Source organism: Carassius auratus, chromosome 19 (genome assembly GCF_003368295.1).
Source record: "Carassius auratus strain Wakin chromosome 19, ASM336829v1, whole genome shotgun sequence".
In the NCBI taxonomy this organism is placed as follows: Eukaryota; Metazoa; Chordata; class Actinopteri; order Cypriniformes; family Cyprinidae; genus Carassius; species Carassius auratus.
The window spans coordinates 920,967-941,410 of record NC_039261.1 but is presented as its reverse complement, the minus strand read 5'-3'; the positions used below and the strand labels follow the sequence as shown (position 1 = coordinate 941,410).

The 20,444-nt window shown below is 35.4% G+C and overlaps 1 protein-coding gene across 1 annotated transcript in view; it reads right to left on the bottom strand.

The window, feature by feature from the left end:
• Positions 1-20,444, bottom strand: part of LOC113119098 (retinoic acid receptor beta-like) — a 194,426-nt gene that overhangs the window by 81,808 nt on the left and 92,174 nt on the right. The gene's annotated exons all lie outside the window — the stretch shown is intronic.

Here is a 20,444-nt window from a genome sequence, read left to right as displayed (position 1 = left end):
AGTGCAGTCTGAGTGTAAAGCATCCAGACATTCAATTGCATGTTAATTACAATTACGTGAAATTGCATTATAGCTTAAATGTATATTTTTATTTAATTTGAATATGTGCAATAACCTTATATTTATTTGTTACCACTCTACATCCTAGTCCATCCCTACACCGTATTCTATTCAATTCTATTCTATCTACAACACACCCGCACATACAGGTCTTTTTGTTTTCCAATTTATTTGTCTGTTTTTTATTAGGCTATATACATATGTGTATTTTTATTTTATTCTATTTATCATCTGTGTGGTGTTGTCTCTGTACTGGAAGACTGTGACACTAAAACAAATCCCCTGTATCTGCAAATATACTTGCCAATAAAGCTCTTTCTGACTTCTGATAAAATATTATTTATTTATTAATATATATTATTGTATTTTGACTCGCTTGTTAGGACCTGAATCCATCTTTATATTTAACTTCATAAGTACTGCTATTGTCTTTGAAATATATAGTGTAATGTCAAATGCACCGATAGGTATTTATAGTAAATTAAAATATATGTTAGTATCATTTCTTTGAGAGTACACAAGTAGCCTTTTATTGAATTAATATAGGATTTAAAGAACACTGAAAGTGCACATAGGGACAATTAAGCACACTTGTTCAGTAGAGAACAGTACAGCAGAAAAAGAAGAGAACATACCAGTAGAGAGAGAAAGATGAAAAAGATAAGATAATAAAGAAGAGTAGAACAGATGTAAAGAAGGAAAGAAAAAGTACACTAGCCCACAAAGGCAAAATGCAGTAAACAGTGTTTCAAAATTTTTATAGATCAAGATGATACTGATTTGATATTTGTTTTGACAAGGCATTTTCTCGGAGCCCAGGATTGAGATGAACTTTTGTCACAGGACAAATCAATCTAAAGAAATCCTAATTATGGTCACTCAATGTAAAAATGAGCCTTGCACTTGCTTGAATTGCAAGGAGCACACAATTTATTATCATTATTATTATTATTATTATTATTATTATTTGGCACTAGCTTTTAACTATAAGGTATTCTTGTATATGTATAACACTGTGACAAAGACACTTTAAAGTCCATAATTACTTTAAAAAGTACTTTAGTTTATTTGCATGCACATTGCCCTTTTTAACCTAAAGATACAACATAAAAGGTAAAAGAATAAGGTCACAACCTGATTGGACAGCTTACTGAACATGCAAAACAATGCTCTGTGTTGGGCTAAATGTGCTTCTGGCGTGTTTGTGTACAAATGGTGGTATTTTTACCAGCTGAGAACTCATAAAGAGTTTATACTGTAAGCTGTAATGTGCAACATCACTCATGATGTGAAGAACCAGGTATGCTCAGGAGTCTAGAAGAGAGCTGAGATCCTCTGAAAACTTAAATCTTGGTCCTCTTGTTTGGTGCATATGATGCTTTATCACATATAATATTCAATACAATGTTTATTAGGTACTAACAGTAAGCAACTTTGCAAAACTACGTCAACTAGCAGTCATTAGAGTATTAGTATCTATCACTTTATTTTGGTAGGTCCACAGCATTCAACATACTGACTGTCAACTTATTCTACAAGCCATAAACCTAACCTGAAAATCTGTTCTGAGAGTTAGCAGACATGTGGCTGCAAAGTAACTTTAGTGTTATGTCTAAAATGGACTGTTAAAATAAAGTGTAACTGATTTTTAAGTGCTGCACAAAGAAAACAGATAAACTTGATTATACACAATAAAACACAAACTGTAAAATGGGTGAGGTTCATCAAAACAGAAAATGAAATGAACCGCACTAACAGTGCAAATGCACAAGATTTCGTTTTAATCAAACCAAACCTTCCAAGTGTCAACACACCCTCAGATATTACCACTTCTTAAAAAAAAAATATCACATAACAGTGCTCAGTATATTTATTTCAAATATATATTTAAACTTGTTTTAAACATTAGGCAAATTAAGTGAAAAAAAAACACTTGTGTTTTCAGCCAGGTACTGCATGTGTGTTTGTCATTTTCAGCTGTCTCTGCATGTGTGTGTGTGTGTGTGTGTGTGTGCGTGTGTGAGAGGTGAGGAGCACAGAGGGAGTTACACAGCCTCCATGACTACCCAAACATCTTCATGCTCCGTAGTTCCTCCATCAAACATGACTATATATCCTAAACTATAATCACTGACAATAAACTATAAATCACTGTACAATTGCTTTAGAAAACATTCAAACATGGCGGTGCATTGCTTTAGACATCCAGCTGGAGGAGAGGTGGGAAAACAGCATGCATGGACAAATAAATAATGGACACTTGAACCTGTTTTTTTTTTTTCATAAGACACAAGACTACATGAACTTACTCCAATAATACCCATATGACAAAAATATATGACATTTATTGCCTGTATATTTCTAAGCTTGATATTATCATATATGTTATCTCTAAGGCAAGGTTTATGTTAGCTTATGTAAAGACAAGCAAGGCCGGCTGAATTCTGCTTTCTATGGCGTGTGCTGCATTTCCACTGTTTTACAATGGATAAATGTGTGGCGCTGTAGCGCTCAGGAGAGCTGAGGTAACTGTCCCAAACAGCACATTTCACGTGCACTTGTGGCCTTTGGATTTACAATGGCCACTGTATGTGCTCGTCTGTTATGTCCACGAGGACGTAGTGTGTCCCATTCAGCATTTTAGCTTTCAGAAGGTCACGAGTGTCCTCGATGCACACTGAGCTGAAAGCAGACAGTCAAAGCAGCATTACATCATGAAATGTGAACTTGAGGATTTAGGGAGTGATTTGGGACAGGGTCTCAGTAAGATCATTACAGAGCCTACCTGCTGAAGCCATATGCTACATTTGAATATATCCAACTCTGTCCAATACTAAAATAGTTTAGAAACTAAGCAAAAAAAAAAAATGCTGCACAAATTTAGAATTATGATAAATTTAGTATTTACTATCTATAACTTTATGGGGTAAGATTATTTTTTCTTTTGGTGGAGCAATAACCCCATCTGTAGCCACTGCTACCATCACTAACTATAAGCAAGCTTATGATAGTTAACTGAAACTAAAATCATACAAATATGTTTGATACATGAAATAGAATAAATGTTAACTGAAATAATAAAATATAAATATTTCAAAAACTTTTTCAGACAGTTCCCAAGGAGACATCTGTCATGTCATTCAGTTGAACTTGATGTCCTAAGATAACTAAAACACAAATAAATATAAACATTTATTTATTATAAATTGTATAGTTTACAGACACATATAAACTAATAAAAATGACAAAACACACAAAACAAATGTTAAAACTTTACTGACAATAATTTAAATAAACACAAAATAATTCAAACTATTAATAAAAACTACACAACAGCATCTCATTGATGAAATAACACTGTTGCTCTAAGGAACCAAATGAATAATTAACAAAAGATTCTTGGCATCACCGCTCATGGTTTTGGACACCGGACAGAATAACCAATGAGGTAAGAAAATAATCTTATTTCAAAAGCAAAACAATGTTATTTTTCTTAGCCTGATGCCAGATATTTTTCTTGTTTTAAGCAAAAACTAACAAAAAGTCATTTTTCTTCTCAAGTAAATGTATCTTGAAGGTCAGGTCAGTCAGAGAACTTACAGTAATGTATAGCGGCGGGGCTCACTGTGTGTGTGTTATCTTATAGAAGTTAACATTCCAAATGGAACGTACTTCAACTTACTTAGCAAGTCAGTACACCTCCCATAAACCAATACCCCACCCGCACCTGTCCGCAAGGTCCCCAGCCCCCTGCGTCCCGCTCACGGTAACACTAACCCACCACACAGGTAATCAATCCACTTGGACATGCACCTGTAATTAGGAGGTGATAATGAATGCATCCATCAAGATAAGACATTTTTTGGCATTGTTGCCCAGCCCCAGCCTGTTTGCTCTGCCAATAGTTTCTGGAAAGTAACAGATGTGTTGCTAGATTGTGTTTCTATATTCCTCAGCCTGCTTGAATACTTGGAATCAGTTGGAATTTGCATAAACTCTAATGAGAATTAAAGTGGAGGAGAAGATTTTAAAGTCCAATTTTGAGAATCAATTTAAATTTCAACTGTTCCCCGCACAAAGCTAACTTATGGTTTCAGACATCTTGAAATATGGCACAGAAATCATCTGGAGTACTTTAATGATACTTTCATGAGACTTTTCTGGAGATTATCAGCTCCTGCAACAATATGCTTTTATTGTATAAAAGCATGAACATTCCTCATTTTAGTGAATAAAAAAAATAGCATGCTTTAAGAATAATTGGCTTAAAAACTTGCCTTTTTTTGTCTAACTAATTTTAAAAGAATATGTAATTCTCCAAACCAGTTAGGTGAGGTCACTAGAAACTTTAAGTTAAGTGCGCAGCAGCTGGTTGAAGCTAAAATCTGCAGGACACTGGCACTCCAGGAGTATTGGACACTCGGTCACACATTACATGGCTCCTCAGAGCAACTATATAAACCCTTTATAGATTTTTCTATGTTTTTTTTTATTATTATTCTAAATTATGTTCTTGTGTTAGGGTCAATGATCTTCTTGCATCTGTAAATAGACTTTGATAGTAATTGACCTGATAATGTGTGACTACAGCTGGTGAGATATCTCCCATCAGAGCTCTCGTGGCTTTATACAGATTTCTATCTTCTCAACATAAAACACAAACATCAAAAATGGTTTTGTTTCACACACATTATGTGGAAAGAGCTTAGACATATCTTTAGTTATATCTGTATTTGAAGGAAAAGTATATACAATTAATAGAATAGAACAGAACAGAATAGAAAATAATAGATTAGAATAGAATATACAGTGTACTGTATATGGTGATTAAACAACATAAGGATGATCATAAGGTAAGATGGTGCTAAATTGTGTTGTCTGTTGTTCATTAATGTAGCGGGTTATGAATACACGATAGGACATCAGGGTAGGTCAATACAACCAGCAGGTTTACTGAGGTTTGGGGCAGGTGAAGACAAGACATCAATGTGCAGCTGAGTATCCAGGTAACTGAAATAATTAGCTTAACTTGGTGAGGTGTCCTCTCCTTTTATTTCAGGAGGGGAACCAGGAACTGAAGATCATGGGAGCGCTAGAGAACAAGGAGCAGATCGCTGGAGTACTTGAGGGTAGATAAATAAAGGGACGAGTCAGGTAAGTAGTGCAAAACAGCTGCGAGAGCAGACAATGAGAGTGTGGAGTTGAGCGTGTTCTTATGGGGAGCTTGAATGGCAGCAAACCCTCGCCTGATGGAGTGGCTTCCAGATGCTCAGAGTAATCATCTCATCTCCATAAGAAACATATGATTGCCTTAACAAATTCACCAGGATTTTTGAAAAGGTTCTGTTCACACATGATCTCTTAATGGTAAATCATCGGTAATTTACCAGTGAAGACTGTATTTGTGAAAGGGGCTAAACTCTTTCTCTGTGTATGCTCTGAATTTGAATTGCTTGACGTTCATCTTGGAAAACAGTGTGCATTTTCTCACTAGATTTGTAACGTAAATCATTTATAAACCTTTGCCATCACAGGAGAATACATCAACCTGTTTCTAAATATGCCATTTATTGTACGTCACGTTTTCAAAATAGGTTTTTGTGTTTGCATTTGGCCAAATATTAAAATTGAATGGATTTAAACATTGTTTTATCATGCTGTAAAGTAAAATGTCATCAGGCCATTGTTGCCCTCTGCAGGTATTTGTTATAATACAAAATATACTTAAAGGGTTAGTTCACCCAAAAATCTAAATTATGTCATTAATGTCTCACCCTCATGTCGTTCCAAACCAGTGACATCTCTGTTTATCTTCTGAACACAGTTTAAGATATTTTAGATTTAGTCTGAGAGCTCTCCAGGTGTAAGTGATTGACAAGGGAGTACAGGTGAGTGGCAAGAGGGATGCAGGGAAATCTAGTGCAGAAGCAGCTCAACTGGTGATTGTGAAAATGGGAGCATATTTCTACACTATACATATTTATGGGAGCTAGTTTCTACATAATTTCTCTTTGTATGCTTTATGTCTGTCTAAGACCTTGGCCACATGGAATAAAGCTTTTCTTAAAAGTAAATAAATAAAACAATTTAAAAATCTGCATTCCAAGTACACTTGCGCTCATAAGATTACATAACCCTTGCATAATATGCAAATATGTAAATAATTTTAACTAAATAAAAGGGATCATGAAAATTGCATGTTACTTTTATTTAGAACTCTCCTGAATAAGCAATATACATAAAACATGTTTACAAATATTACACAAAACAAAATAATAACTGAATTTAAAAAATGACCCCATTCAAATGTTTACATACTCTAGAATCTTAATAATCTGTATTGTTTCTTGGATGATGCATGATTGTTTTTATATTTTGTGACATTTGTTCATGAGAACTTTGTTGGTCCTGAGCAGTTCAACTGCCTGCTGTGCTTCAGAAAAATCCGCCAGCATCCACCTTTTTATAAATTTGGCTATTATTTTGTCTTGTGGACAATATATAACCATTTGTTATTCGAAATAGCTTAATAGCTGTGAAATAGACAGTATTAAATAAACGATAACAATAACATGCAATTTATTTGATCCCTCTTAACATTATTAACATTTTACATATCCTGCAAAGGGCATGTAAATGTATGAGGACAACTATGGAACTAAAAAAATTTGGTCCACTCTGGTCTGATACGACAAAGCATTATTCACATTTCAATCCTATGACACAAATTCCATTTCTGTCTGACTCAGCAGAAGCTTTTTAAACTGTCACACTCACACACAATGAACATTTGGTTTGAGTTTATCAAATAGGCTGCTTCAAAATTTCTTCACAAGTAACAAAAGAATCTCAGCTCAGCCAAGTTCTTTCTTTCTTTTTTCTTTCTTTCTTTCTTTCTTTCTTTCTTTCTTTCTTTCTTTCTTTCTTTCTTTCTTTCTTAATGCAAACCATTAAAATTTATCTGGCAACATAACATCATCAATAAATGATAACATCAAACTATAAAACATAAACATTTAATCAATAACATTATTATTGCAACAGAATTTAACTAAATAATTTAATAATAATAATAATAATAATAATAATAATAATAATAATAATAATAATAATAATAACAAACTTTTGTTTTGGATTAGACTAGACTTCCTAACTGAACTGAAAACAGTCACGTTCACAACATCATGAATCAGCTTAGCAGAAGTTGCCAGGTGTTCAGTAGGAGCCCAATTACAGACTAGCAGGCAGTAAATGGTACTCATTTGCTGCAAGAAGCTTTAAGCACCTCATGTGATGGCTCCCACGCTAGATGTAGATGCTGTAATTACACTTCTGTATAAGTGTCTTAATAAGACGTGTGTGTTTGTGTACACTCAGCGGCCATTAACAGGCGCCAAGCGCACAAGTAAGGTGCAATTTATCCTTGCTAGGTACAAACCTGATGGTCTACAGCAAATTTATTCACCCATTTGAAAATGTAATATTTGTATTACCTTATATTAAAAATTATATTGCCATTCAACAAAGGTGACATATTCATCCCACATCCTCTATATATAGACGAAAATATTAATATAAGTTAATATAATGTAAAACACTATATCTGAAAAAAAAATATATCTGTTTCTGTATCCTGTATCTCTGTAAACGTTTCTAAAACCCGTCTCAAGAAATATTATTATTATTATTTTAAGACCTGTGTTACATTGTAAGGACCATTAGATTGGATTAGATGCATTTGTGCTTATTTGTTATAGATGTTTATTTAATTTTTTTTAACTTTTTTTCAGTTTTGTACTGTTCTGTTTTCTTTGTCTGTGTGTGTGTTTTATTGTATTCTATTCTATTATTATGAACTTGTACAGCACACTTCGCAGCTTTTAAGTGCTTTATAAATACATTTAAAAAGTTTGTATATGTATATCCACAGTATATGATGATTTTTTTCTTAAACGGTATATGTAGCGATTATCTATTTAATTTATACACATACATTTATGAAAACAACATACAAAAATGTTGTATGCTCGTTTTATTTTTTTTATCATCCATGAATTTTATTTTTACATAGATATTATCAACATAAACTGACAAATATTCTATGTACGTATGTACATGACATACATTTTCAATATATAGCCAATAATATTTTATATTTCATTTTGAAACAACTTGAAATTTTATGTGGTCTATTGCTTGCTATAGGTGAATAATGAGCATTAGCATAAGTAATGACAGAAGTTTAATTATTTCTTTAACAGTATATTGCAAAGCGTAAATAAGGAATGGCAGTTTATCCTCCTACATAACCTAATTTCATAACATAACTACTATAGGAACTGTTCATTTTTTTGAGGGCTTATAATTAGTTCATTAATCCGGACTCTCTCTTTTTTTAAAGAAGAGCTCATAAAGAGAGTCTGTTCTCTCTCTGTCTCTCTCTAATGGACAAATGTAGCAGTCTAATTCAATCAGCCACCCACAGGCAGTCAGTGCTGGATAACTACATCAGCGTTAAGGATCTTGATTTTATCAGAATTATAGAAAATGACAAGTGAACTTAACATGAACCAGAGAGTCCGGGTGGAATCCCAGTATTGGCATTTCTTAATCTACCCGGGTTGGTACAGGAAAATCAATAGATTTCTGCACCAGCTCGCCCTCCATCACTGCTGCTGTTCCCTCTCACGCTGCCCATCTCTCCGATCCCAGAATGAAAGAGATGACGCTAAAATATAATGGAAAGATGACTGCTGTGCATCTCCTTTAATGAAGAGAAAAGAAGACATACCTTAAATTTGCAATAAGTAAAGACAACTCAACATGTGTGCAAACGTCAATCTCAAATATAATTTCTTTAGTTGTAACCCTGGACCACAAAACCAGTCATAAGGGTCATTTAGATATTTATTTATTGAAATTGAGATTTATACAACATCTGAAAGGTGAATAAATAAGCTTTCAATTGATGTATGGTTTGTTAGGATAGGACAACATCGAGATACAACTATTTGAATATCTGGAATCTGAAAAAACTCTAAAAATATTTAGAAAATGTGCTTTAAAGTTGTCTAAATGAAGTCTTTAGCAATGCATATTACTAATCAGAAATGAAGTTACGGTAGGAAATTTACAAAATATCTTCATGGAACATGATCTTTGCTTAATATCCTAATGATTTTTGGCATAAGAGAAAAATATGTAATTGTTGGCTATTGCTACAAATATACCTGTGCTACTTATGAATTTTGTGTTCTAGGGTGACAATTGTCTTTTATGTTGGATTTTGTTTTTTCCTCTTCTGTTCTTTGTTTCCCTTCTCGTCTCTCCTCTCTGCCTTAAATGAATATTTATTGACTCCAACTATTTCATATTTTCATCTGTCTCAAAATTTTCTTTTATTTTTCAAAGGCACCCCATCAGAGCTCCACATCACCTCCAAGCGCCTCTCTTTCTCTCTCCCAACCCCCACATTTCTTTCATTCCTTTTATCCTCCCCCATCCCCCAACTGCAGTGCATTTGTTTCTCACATCACAAAATATAAACAAAGAAATATTCACCCGCTCAATACAACACAAACACTCAAGCCCTGTAAAACATCAGCGCAAGTAAGTGCAGTGCTCTCTGTTCTTGTCTTTTCTCTTGTTGGTCACCGAAGCACCCCAGCAAATCTGTTGTTAGTGCTGCATGGTCTGGTGTGGGTCAGACATGTGTGTGTGTGTGTGTGTGTGTGTGTATGAACGTGGGTTGGTGATGTTATGTGACAGCAGGAAATGATCTATTGAATGTAAGTTAATGTTCAGAATCTGACCGACATGGAGTAAAGCAGACATTCACTGAAAATTTCAAGTAAGATTAAAATTATTATATTACAATTATTTTTACATATTTTTTTTAAATCTGAATCAAACATCCAATTCTTAATTTATAATCCCAATTCTAAATATGTATGATTATGACACGTTCTATCTGCCAAGGCAACAATACCTGAAGCACGGCCAAGCATTGCATCTCACTATTAAGAACATAAAGCTATCTCTTGGAGTCACTATATTAAATAGGAACTAATTGCTTTCAAATGCTTGTCTAACCAATTCTCAACAACATAAAACACGTAACAGGTAGATTAAATGAAAACTGAAAAAAAAAAAAAAAACTGAACGAAAACATTTTAGATGCATTACAAGCAATTTGTGGTACATTCAATATCTTCTACAGCTGTAAAAATCTGTATATTGCATTTTAATCTATATATTTTAGGGCATCCTCCAAAAGCACCATTTTTGAAGAGTGTGCATATACATAAATACCTAAAGGGAACCCCAGAGTATGAGAAACCAGTCTGAGATGATTTGAACTTTGTGACATGATGCATCGTCCTGCTGGAAGTAGCAATCAGAAGATAGGTACACTGTAGTCATAAAGGGATGGACATGGTCTGACTGCAACAATACTCAGGTAGACTGACAGGAGCGGCACCCGGTGTAGTCTTCTGTGCTGTAGCCCATCTGCTCCAGGATTCAACTTGTTGTGCGTTCAGGGATGGAATTCTGCATACCTTGGCTGTAATGAGTGGTTATTTGAGTTGCTGTTGCCTTTCTATCATCTCTAACCAGTCTACCCATTCTCCTCTGACCTCTAGCATCAACAAGGCATTTTCATCCACACAACTGCCACTCACTGAATATTTTCTCTTTTCAGACCATTCTCTGTAAACTCTTTTGAAAAACAACCAAACAACCATTACCACCACAACCACATTCAAAGTCACTTAAATCACCTTTCTTCCCCATTATGATGCTCGGTTTGAACTTCAGCAATTCGTCTTCACCACATCTAGATGCCTAAATGCACTGGGTTGCTTCCATGTGATTGGGTGATTAGTAAATTGTGTTACCAAACAATTGAACAGGTGTACCTAATAAAGATGTATGTATACCAGGACTTGGACAAAACATATTTCTTTTTTTTTTGTGTATTTGTGTATGTCGTATGTATTTTGCTTTAAATATTCCCCTTGACCTCAGCATTGCTCTTCTTCACCATCATCATTCACAGAGTTTCAGACTATGTTCCCTTGAAACTCAGCCATTTATCAGCGTGTACAGGCCCTCATGTTACAGCAGCTCTCTAAATAGCATTAATATGTTTTTGTGAGGAGCTTCTCTTATCACCAACCTATTTTCCATTCTTTCTTTTCAGAGACATACCAAATCCAGGAAAACAGACTTCAGAGACACTCTAACCAAATAAAAGCCTTTTATATCCCACAGAAACAAGCACACAGCGTACAAGTGCCCTTAGAGAGATGCTTGCGTCAGCGCTGTAGAAATTAAATGTTTTTCACATATTCCGCCTGCCTTATCTGCTGTGCTGTTTATATATTTTTAAAGACCATTCATGGTCAAACATGAATCCGCAATCAAATTTTTTTCATACAATTAATCAACGTTGCAACATGCACACTTGCAAACAAGCACTAACAGCAAGCAAAACATTGTTAAACAATAATGAATATTGGCCTTATGTTACATTTGCTATTTTTGTACATTACAACACTAAATTAATAATCAACTGTTCAATAATATTGAGGGACACTACGCTTCACAAAATTAGTGTTAAGCATTATTTAATATCTTTAAGTGATACTGTCTTTTGCATTTGTTTTTTCTAAGCTACGCTACAGAAATCATGCTAACTCTGCTAACACAAATGGTAAAGTTACAGCTTTAGGTGTGCTCCCCAAAACCATATCAGATTTATTATTCTTCATATGAAATAAAAATGGACAATTCATATTTCTACATTTACATTTATGCATTTGGAAGATGTTTTTATCCAAAGCAACTTACAATGCAAGACACGCATTTTGGCAGTCCTTGCTTTCCCTGGGAGTTGCAAGCGTCATGATCTACTGTACATTTTGAGTGTTTTGCAGCATTTATTATAAATGATTTATCCTTGCACACATCATTTAATATATATATATATATATATGCCCTTGTAAAATTGTAAAAAAACATCTAACATTTGCATGAGCTCTCTGAAACTGTAATTCGTTAGCAGGAGCAAAGCTGTTCTCAGTTTACACTGCGGCCCAGGCCCTTTCCAGTAACAACTGCTGTGAAAACTGTCTCAACTTTAAGTAGTAATAAATTAGTGCTGTGACAGCCAGACAAACTGCTACAGCACAAGAATAAGAACAGCACTGGTGAAAGAGCCTAGCCTTCAATCAAAGTCCATTCACAGAATAGCTGGGCTTTGTATGGATGCATGTTGTGCCTATTAATGAACGGACAAAGACGGCAGTTTTCTTGATTTATTTGTGGCTACCATGGAGAGAGTGAGGCGGCGATGGGCAGGAATGCTATGCAGAGATGAGCTGGTGACAAATTATAAGCCATGCTGTCAGTGACATAACAGAACATGTTACACAAACACAGATTTATTAAAGCAATGCATAATTTGTTTTTTAAATTTAGAATCTACAATTAAGAAATAGTTCTTTGATAACAAACCCATTACTACAAATAACACAATTTAATTCAAATACAGTATCTTATGAATTACTCAGACCACCAGAAAAAAATAACTTTTTTAGATTTTGGTTCAGGTTTAACAAAAGTTTGCAAGGTGGTGAGAGCTGCCAGTGGAGTGAGACTGAATCCCTCATTAGTGGGAGCAGATGTGATCCAGATGTTTTACAGAAAAGGCCAGGGAGAGTGTGAAATATCTCAAGGGTTTAGAACTTTGTCAAAATAAACCTGAAATCAAATATATGGATTTTTTCATCATTGTAGATGGTTTTTATTGTTTATGCTTTTTAAGTAAAGTGTTTGCAATTCATTTATTTTAGCTACATTTAAATAAAGAAATGTAGTTTTAGAATTTTTAAATGTAGCTAAAATAAATTGTTTGCAAACCACTTACCTTAAAAAAGTTATTATATGTATTTTTTCAGTGTACAATAAAGGTGTGCTCCATTCAGACTCCACAGGGTGTTTCACAATCTTAAGTGAGACTCCAGTGCACATATGCAGCATGAAGCAAAGTCCTTCTAAGGCAAGTCTTTTCACTCTGCAGCCTTCATTAAAATGCCTTCCGGTGTCTATGTAAGTACAGCTCATATCTCTTTGAATAGTAAACCATCATTCTCCAAAGCTGTGTACTAAACTTATGATTAAATTCGACTTCACCAGTCAAATCTGACAACAACCGTCTCATAAATTTTGTTTCTTACACTCAAATAGTATTAAAAGGGATTATTTTTTTCAGGCTAGAATGTGCAGTGAGAATACTGACTGCTTCTATAGCTCTTATTGAGAAGGGGGGACTGTTCTGCCTTATTGCATGTTACACTTTCTCCCATTCATAAGGAATGTGAGTGCATTTCTTCAGACACCTAAAGACTTTTGTTCAAATAATAAACACATGAACACATTTTATCAAGTGGCTACCCCATGCTCAAGCAATAGTGAGGAGTGAACACTGTCAATTGGACCACAGCTTTAGACTGTTATTAACTACAATTATTTTGTGCAGCACTAATACTTCACACTCCAAAACCCCTCAGACAGCAATCCAAAAACATAAGAGAGAGAATGCAGACACCCATGCAATGAGGATGCAAAATTGGGATCATTTTAACATTTTATTTGCAAAATCCACAACAATCTGGTGTACAGAAATGACACAATCACACATCCTGTGCTCTCTCTCTCTCTCTCTCTTACTCACTCTCTCACAGACAGACAGACACACACACACACACACACACACACACACACACTACAATTCAAAGGATGTGTCCAAAATGAGAACCTACAGAGAGTGTTTGACAGCAGATGAAAGTCAGATAAGATACAGCAAGGTCATTGAGGGGTGAGACTGACAGGTACAGCTCAACTCCACCAGACGACCTGATGCAGGTATGAAAATAACAAGTACTCAGCTCCAGTCCACAGGAAACTGCTTCGACAGCCTGACAGCATCTGCAGAAGACTGCAGGATACATGTCAGAGGTGAGGAATCGCTCTGTCTGCCATCATTCACTGGACACTAGAACTATAATCACAAAGCGCCAGTGTAAAAGCAGAGAGCGACTTGTTACATTAATTTACATTCATTTAAGTAATTATGGGCTGATAATGTCATGTTTTGTGTTAAAGTTGTTTTTATTGGAAGAAAATGGATGAAATAAAATGTATTTTTTTCTTTTGACTCACAAAGGCAGGCCGGTTTTTGTAAAAAAAAATTGGTTATTTTTCTAACAGCACTACACAAGAATAATTCTGCATATGTTGGTATACATTCAGCTCTAAAACCTAGTAAATTATGCTGCTTTTTGAGATACCTTGTTAGCAAAATACCTGGTCACACTTTATTTTAAGGTGCAATTATTAGCAAACCATTAACTACAACTTTTGCTTCAATAAACTACTAATTTGCTGCATATTAATAGTTAGTTAAGGTTATGTATTGGGTAGGATTAGGACTGTAGAATATAGTCTTGCAGAATATGTGCTTTATAATCATTAATTAACAGCCAATATGTAATTAATAGGAATGCTAATAAAAAACTTCCCTATACTAAAGTATTAAAACATTGAACATTATTAAAACTGTGTTTGCAAAAACACTATGTACACACAGACAAATCCTTTGCAGACTATGCTAAAAGTATGAAAATGAATGCTCCTAATCCCTTTCCCTGCTATCGGAGGTAGTACAAGCATGTGTAGTACATCAGAAATACAATACCGCATATGAATCGAGGCAACTCAATGCATCCGGCGTAGACCACACATTTATGCTGAATGTAACATTTGAATATGGTGACCTCCATACTGTATAGATGGTGTTCAAATTATTTATGCATGCTGAGTTGCTTCCTTTATAGGAAGCAAAGCAACTCACTAGATTTTGCAAGCTATAGTGTCATCTTTATGCATCTGACTTCACTTACTTCATTAAACCAGTGTGAATGTAATGTGTATGTGTGATTGATTAGAAGTGCAAGAGGGCAGCTCTAGAGCACAGCTTCAATCAATATAATGAAGACCGCAAAGAGAGATCAGCTTCTGATACATGCAAAGACATTCAGTTTATTCTGACTCATTTGATTATGCTGCTAGTGTTTGATCAACAGCCTTTAGCACTGCGTGCATTTCTAACCGTGTATTCTTTCCCCTAGAGATGTCTACGAAAAATCCACATTCATGCATGGTTGTTTATGTATTCATAATCATATCATTACAGCTGTTGTATCAAACACACAGTGTCTTCAGAAAGTATACAGACCCTTTCTTGTTTTTCCAAAATGTTTATGTTGCTGTCATGTTACACAGTGATCAAGTAACAAGGACAGAGAGAGAGAGATTTCTTCAATATGGAATTTTAATATAATCATGAAGGGTAAACACAGGAACTCTGAAGACTATTCACTGCCGACAGCAAACTCAAAACAGTGAATTTGATAATGCTTTGAATATCAAAATCAACTGCGGGCGGCAGATCCTTTTCCTATTTGGCGCCTAAACTCTGGAATAACCTACCTAACATTGTTTGGGAGGCAGACACACTCTTGCAGTTTAAATCTAGATTAAAGACCCATCTCTTTAACCTGGCTTACACATAACACATTATAACATTTCTAAAATCCTAATCCATTAAAGGATTTTTAGGCTGCATTAATTAGGTAAACCGGAACCGGAACACTTCCCATAACACCCAATGTACTTGCTACATCATTAGAAGAATGGCATCTACGCTAATATTAGTCTGTTTCTCTCTTATTCCGAGGTCACCCGGATCCAGTATGTATCCAGACCAAATGGTGGATCAGCACCTAAAGAGAACCTCTACAGCCCTGAAAGACAGCGGAGGCCAGGACAACTAGATGAGGCCCAAAGACAGATCCACAGTCCAAACCTTGTCTCCTAGACGGACAAGAGCACAGGAAACAGAAGATTCTTCTGCATAATTTGACTTTGCTGCAGCCTGGAATTGAACTACTTAAATGGAACTGCAACACAGAATTGTTGACATTTTTGCAGATTTATTAAAAAAAGATAAACCACATAGTCCTAAGTAACTCAGGTGCTGTCCATTTCTTCTGATCATCCTTCAGATGGTTCTACACCTTCATATGGGTCCAGCTGTGTTTGATTATACTGACTGGACTTGATAAGCAAAGCCACACACCTGTCTTTATAAGACCTTACAGCTCACAGCGCATGTCAGAGCAAATGAGAATCATGAGGTCAAAAGAACAGCTTGAAGAGCTCAGAGACAGAATTGTGGCAAGGCACAGATCTGGCCAAGGTATCAAAAAAAATATCTGCTGCACTTAAGGCTCCTAAGAGCACAGTGGCCTCCATAATCCTTAAATGAAATACGTTTGGGACAACCAGAGCCCTTTCTAGAGCTGGCCGTCTGGCCAAACTGAGCTATTGGGGGAGAAAGAGCCTTGGTGGGAGAGGTAAAGAAGAACCCAAAGATCCCTGTGGCTGAGCTCTAGAGATGCAGTCAGGAGGTGATCTAATACATGGCTGTATTGGATCAAAAGGGTGCTTCTACTAAATACTGAGCAAAGGGTCTTAATACTTAGGACCATGTGATATTTCAGTTTTTCTTTTTTAATAAATCTGCAAGAATGTCAACAATTCTGTGTTTTTCTGTCAATATGGGGTGCTGTGTGTACATTAATGAGCAAATTTAGCAAATGGCTGCAATATAACAGAGTGAAAAATTTAAGGGGGTCTGAATACTTTCCTTACCCACTGTATATCTCTAATGGGTTTATGTATTTTAAAATCATGTCAAATCAACTGATCCAGAGAAAGAGGACGCACTTGAGCTAAATTCAAATGTCATAGCAAAGGGATCTGATCAAAAAGATAAAACTTTCGAAGCGCAAATGGGTCAAATCATGTATGCAGCAAGACCAATGAAGCAAACAAACAACTGATCACTACTGCATAATGCCAGTATAAATCCTTAAAGTTTTAAAGGCATGGTCACTGATCATTGTTCACTGTATTTGCACAACATTTCACAGAATTTTCCAACTATGTCAATACAATTTGCAACTCAAAAGACAAAAAAGTGAAAGGAAAGAGGAAGAAGCCAGGTTAGCTCCAAAACAAAGGACTCACTGACAGGAATTCTCCAATTGTATTAAACCAAGACATAAGAAAGTCTCCCCAAAGAGATGCTTATAAAACGAACAGGCTCAGAAGCAATAACCGTGACACACACTTTAAGTGAGTCCAACAGAAAAATGCTCTTGTAGAAAATCCAACATTGAGGCTACAGGGCAGTGAACTGGATTCACACCATCCTGCACAAAGACATAAAGAAAGGCCACTTCAAAGCATGGAGACACTTTGAAAGGGGGGCTTTTTTCCAGTAAGATGGCCAGAACAGGGCAACCAAGAGAAGGCAGGCCTTGTCCTTCTGAACTCGTCGTGAATTGAGTTACATCCCCTGTGTTCTGTAAACCAAATATGTGGAACACAAGCGAGACAAAGCGTGCGCAATGGATCTGTTACTACTTAAACACACGGTGCAGCAGAACTCCTTGAACAGAATCTGGCGACCAGCATATACTCTTCTGCGGTTTTTGATGCATTTCTATGGGGGGCCTGACCTCCATTTCTGGGCCAGCACATCAGGAATGGCCCTCAGCAGGACCCGGGCTGAGAAGTCTTAGCTGTCAACTTTAGGTCAGTGTGCATGGGAGAGCGCATATAGTGAATTTGCAGGCCCCATTTCTTAGATGAAAGCACCAAGGTCGCTTGGTTTACTCTTCTGGTCCTCTAAGGCATGTCACAGAGAGAAAAAACTAAAATAAGCTGAAACTCAATGACAGCCGACACTGTGTCCCCAAAAATTCCAGACTGTGATATTGGAGCATGGGAGTTTTATTCTAAATTCAGTAAAGATGACCCTAGTGCAAAATAAATACACTAAAAATGTATTTGAAATCCATTTATATATTTGCTATGTACTGTATTATACAAATACATTTACATATACTCAAAAACACCTCTCAAAACTCACAACTCAAAACTGGTATACTTAAAGTCTAAATTGGAACAACTAATTTTGTACTTAATGAACTTTACTTGTATGGAATTAGTGTTGAAGTCCAACTAGAGATATAATACAGTATATTTGATTATATTAAAGTGCAACTATGGCAATGATTGTACTTTAAATATTTTGCATTTAAAGACCGATGTTATTCAAAGACCATGCATGCCTCATCAGTAGTGACATTACAAAACATTGTAGGCTTAACAATAAATATGCATTGTGCAAGTAAGTACTGCATATAAAGTTTAATTAAAATGTTTATATCAGTAAGTCTAGAGTGATATGTCAACAAATACGTTAATAGATTTGAACTGTTCTTGAAATAAATGTATTTTAAATCTATTACCTTTTTTATTTTTTTTTACCAGTGGAATGCTTAGTCACAATCAAACCCACCATCAAATATCTGATTGTGAGAGCCATTTGTTGGCTTGAAGCTCCTCAGAGTTCAAACCATCACCCACATCACCAACTGTTTTCAACAAGCATGTCTTTGAGGCAATGGTGATGGAATGGCTCGGTGGTCGGTGCTAGTGCCATCTTTCAATTAATTGCATGATTCTGTATGGGTTTTAGACAATTGTCAAACATTTCGTTTAAAATGCTCTAGTTCAGCCAACTGCATATAATATAGATTTAAACTAAAACACATTTTCATTTAATTGCAATACAATTATTGAAAACATGAAGTTAATTTAACATATACTATTGCCTACTACTCTAAAAGTATACTAAAGTGTATTTTTCACAAGTTAACATTTGTCAGCATATGCCAATATCCGTGTGAAAATCCTCTGCTGTGTGTCTGGATCTGAACTATTTAGAAATAAAAAGCTACATATTTATAATGAGGACATCTACTATGAACTTCAGTTTGATCTCTTTTTGTTTGTATATCCGTGTTACACTTAACACTACACATCTTAAATTAAATTATTTTGCAAAATTCTGTTGCAACTAGTTCTCACTAGTTTAGAGAATAAAATTCCCAATGCAAAACATCTCAATACACTATTGAGCTGAATATCAAGCAGCAACAGTAATCATTTCACAATCACTTTGGTGAATAAGGCACTGGTTAAGCCTCAGACCAGCCACATTAGATCCCTAACTCTAATTATGAGTTAGATCTCTAAAAGCAGTAAATTCCAGTGACATAAATTCCATATGACTTTATCAATAATTGATCTGTCCTTCACTGCACCAGTGCCACATTGAGAGAGAAAGGGAGTGTCATAAAATGAAATATGTCAGTCTTAGTGGTTTCTTAACTTGTTACACTTGAGCTGTGTTCATGATTTATTTTCCCCACTCTCTTGTTCCTTCTTTATTTTACACCAGTGTGATTATCTAGAAATGATGCCAGTTGTGCACAGTTTGTGTATACAAATCACATCATTTGAAAGAATTAACTTTGTTTGGTTTGAATTGCTGTCTAAAATGTTTGAAATTCAAATTTGAGAGAAATGTGAGAGTGACCAGTTTTGCTGAATACTGAAATAGGAGCATCTATCTATAGCAGTCCTCCCATGTCTATGGACCCTTGTATTATTGTCCTGGCACTTGGGTCTGATAGTGGGAAAGCAGTAACCCTAATGACAAATTTCCAAACACATGGGGCATGCAATCGTTTCTTTTTCTTCATTTAAATATGGGAGTGAATCTCCTAAATTTTCTCTTCGTGTGTGTATGGAAGATAACTCTCTCAAAATGTTGATGATTGTGCTCGGCTCGGCTCATAAAGGAAGCCATTTTAAGGATATAATAAAGTAGGCAGGTTACAGGATACATGATACATTTTTATCATTTTGTATGATGCATGATACAATATTTTGTTAATGATAATTTGTTAAAAAAGATTTAAAGCAGGGGTAGGCAAGTTCAGTCCTAGAGAGTCACAGTCCTCACAGTAATCAAACAAACCTGAACAAGCTCATCAATGTCTTCAGGATTACTAAGGCTACAGGCAAGTGAGTTTCAGGGTTGGTGCTAAACTCTGCAAGACTGTGGATCTCCAGGAACAAACTTGCCTACCCCTGATTTAAAGGAATAGTTCGGTTATTCTGTCAGTAATTACTCACCCTCATGTTGTTTCAAAACCTTCATTCTTCAGAACACAAATTAATATAAAAATATTTTTTTTGTTGAAATCAAAATGCCCTGACACATGGTAAGAACAAAATAATAACTTTATTAATTACATTAAGTCACATCTTTAGACATGAAGAATACCACAACTACTTGATAGTAGTGGGATACGTCACTTGGAGGAGAATAATTGTCG